The sequence below is a fragment of the Vicugna pacos genome, unplaced genomic scaffold, assembly GCF_048564905.1.
Source record: "Vicugna pacos unplaced genomic scaffold, VicPac4 scaffold_195, whole genome shotgun sequence".
NCBI classification, from domain to species: Eukaryota; Metazoa; Chordata; class Mammalia; order Artiodactyla; family Camelidae; genus Vicugna; species Vicugna pacos.
In genome coordinates, this window is record NW_027328874.1 from 387,588 (window position 1) to 390,886 (window position 3,299).

General features: G+C 45.5%; 1 long non-coding RNA gene across 1 annotated transcript; it reads left to right on the forward strand.

Moving 5' to 3' along the window:
- The first annotated feature begins 1,417 nt into the window (after nucleotides 1–1,417).
- On the forward strand, nucleotides 1,418–3,048 carry LOC140695335 (uncharacterized). Its single transcript, XR_012071056.1, has 3 exons — nucleotides 1,418–1,588; nucleotides 2,685–2,755; nucleotides 2,964–3,048. It is a non-coding gene; the product is annotated as an uncharacterized lncRNA (long non-coding RNA).
- The last annotated feature ends 251 nt before the right edge of the window (nucleotides 3,049–3,299 follow it).

Below are 3,299 nucleotides of genomic sequence, written 5' to 3' on the forward strand. Positions count from 1 at the left end.
CTCTTCCCCTTTTCTGGTATTCTGCCTTTTGTGATTCTGAGACACTGGTGTTCTTCAGTGTTTTCCTGACCTTCATTTTCAACACTTGTTCTGGATAGCGTTTTGCAGACTAGTTGTTTGAAAGCTTATCTTTTGCGCCTTCAATATCTTTGGAACTGAAAATGGTACTTCCTGTTTCTTTTACTGTTCTTCTTCATCTCTACTGGTCAGGTAATATCAGGTATCTAATGTAGACTTCTAGGGCTTTGTTAATTGAAAATTTTAGACTCTTGTCTCTACGCAATTCCATGGGATTTCTGTGAGGACAATTTCTCCTAGGCATTGATGCCATAACCTGTACCTGTGTGTGTTGTTTGGTATATCTCCAATTGCTGGTGTTGCATTAGTTGTGGTGAACAACCCATACTACTTCGATTAGCATAACTTCATTTTGATTATACTTATCTCACACTTCTGAAAGTGCACAGGACACTTCCTCTTGTGGAAATGAAGCTTCTAAAAGTTCTCAGCTCTGCATTCTTCTCTATGTCATTTTGGAGTGTTTCCAAAACAGCAAACTGAGAGTGCTCTTCTGCTTTTTATTGCCACGGGAATGTCCCAATGAAATCAGGTCTTTCCAGAGCTTCTCTGTCTACAGAAACACCAGTGGAAGCATATCTATGGATGTCACATATCAGGGCCTGCTGGAATGATCCCGCAGACCTTCCTTGTTGTCCTAGGTGCCGTACCGTGCCGGTGCCATCCAAAATGTAGCATCCGCTTTTGGGAGATAGTGCTGAAGGGAATGCTTCCTCTTCTCACGCTGTGGACTTGGACCACTCTCCCTTGTCCTCTCATCCTTGTCGCACGGGTGCACGAAGGCAACCGCAGAGTTGTTGCGCATCCTGTGACTCAAACCAAACAATAATCCCAGCCCAGGTTATGAATGTAGCATATCCTAAGGCTTTTCATTCTGATTTCAAATTCAAGGCCCCCTGGATCCCTCAGACCAGATGCACGATATCTCTGATTCAGCCCCACACGTGCTCTATTGGCAAAATTCCCAATTGGTCCCTGGTCCTGCAGATGTACTGGGTGTGGCCATGGGACATATCGGTAATCGCAACCGCGCGACCAGTGTGGTTGATTTATTATTGGTACACAGTTCGGTTTGCTCTCTTGATTCGACCCACCACATCCCACAACGCACTCCAGATCCCTGAGACTCAGCGTGTGCCATCATCCGTAGCTCTATGCCTCACTGACCATTGCCTCTGCTACCTCAAATTTGGCAGCTGGGATCTTGGTCTCAGAATTAACTGTGGGGATATTTTGCGCTGGTTTCTTTGAGTTCTCTCAGCCAAGCATCTGCTGTGCACTCTTGTAAATCTCAGCACATCACCTTCAAACCCATGTCTCCTGTCCGCTTGAGAGTGTGCGTCCAAGTTAAACAGAGTTTCACCCTTGTTGCTCCATCACCAGGGGTCCGAACCTGCACTGGTTTCCATTCCCTGCTTTGCATTCTCCTGCTTCCAGGTGTCCTGAGGCCTCATCCTGTCTTTGGGAGTAACAGACCTCTCTTCGGCCAGTGTCCTATGCTAAGGGCTGGGTGAGTGGATGTTTCCATTGCTCTGTACATGGGAGCGAGTGAGTGCAGGTTGCACTTCTTCTCTGCCAACTGGGCATCGATGAATCAACACTATCCAGATACATTTCACAGAAATGTGATATTTGCTTAGCTCTTTGTTTCTATACAGCCGTGGTGGGAGGGATTGTCCGAAGACAACTATTTTGACATTGTGTTGATATCCCATTTGCAGTCTTTAAGAAGTTTAACAGAACTCATTTACATGTTTTGGGAGTTATACGAAAATGGAGTTATATTTTGAAACACACTAAATCGACCTAGAAGCCAGACTTGTCAATTTTGGTAACATTGTGTCAGCTCTACGGAAAAGCTAGACAGATAGAATGCAAACTAGCAGTCCAAACTGTTCAAGGGGTCATGTCAGCTCTTTAAGGTTGAAGCCTCCGAAACCAACAGGAACCATGAAATAACTTTTGGAAACATGGAATAACCCCCAACCTTGGATACACTTGTGCATGTGGTGCCCTGTATCCCAATGACACCTACTGGCCAATGTTGGCATTTCAAGGGGTAACATCCCTCTCTAGGAAAATACAAGAGGAAACAAACCAAATATATACATTTAGGTTTGAATCCAAAAGCACCTAGAGGCATTCTAGCTAGGAGAATCCTGCTGCAGTTATGCTAGTCTATTGAGAACCAGGTGTTTTTCTATCAGTGTTGAGAACGCTTAATCATCCGATCCTGTAGTTTAAAGCCATTTAACGCAACCAAGTCTGCACCCCCATGATATAGTGCCCCCGGGGGCTTGACTCAAGTGAAAGACCATCCACATAAGCTGTGTCTTTAATGTCATTGGCGACTTTTACAGTTCAGTTCACTTTCTGACTTGTACTATTTACCTTCACTGTCTTGAAAAACTGAAGCCTAATACAGATTCATGTTCAGTCAAAGATTCCCCTCACTTACCACACTCCCTTCACCCCAGGGAAGAGATAAACACAACATTTGCTGAATCTAGCAGAAGGACATCGTTTCTAGGTGTGAGCTAAGTATTCAATTTTATCTATTTCAGCCGAGACTATTTGACCTTTAAGGTGTTCACTGTTGTTCACAGAGAGTGAAGCTGGAGGAACTCTGATTCTAGGAGGGGCTTGCTCTTCTCGTAATGGCTTCATTGCAGCTCAGGTACTGATCCTTCAAAATGGATGCCTGAGTGGAGGGGAGGCAAGGGCAAGTGCTCACTAGCTAGGCCCAAACCTGGGAAAAGGCTTACCTGGGCTTGTTGAATTTTGGTCTGAATGGCTTGGGAATGCCCCTTGGGACGTGTGGATTCTCACGACCTCTTCCAAGAACAGGAGCGTTTTGATCATCTCTGCCATTTCTTCTCCTTCAGACGTCAGGGACCTTGGACCCGTTATTGGAGAAGAGAATTGAGGAACTTCCTCAAGTCCACGTTGGCACTCCGTATGTTTCTGCCTGTATCAGTGAGTTTCAATATGTCTCATGAATGTCTTTTGAGCCTGGTATCCTCTACAGCTGTCTCCACGCCAGTATTCTCCATTGTAGCAGAACATCTCTCATCCATCTGTTCGCATCTCTCCTCAATCCGTGCAGCCAGCTTATCGGCCAGCTTCTCTTCGTGTCTCCCCTAAAGTCGACTTCACCAGGACTGGGCAAGTCTGAAAGTACCTCGGAGCCTGACCAGTAAGCTGATGACAGGCAGATCTTC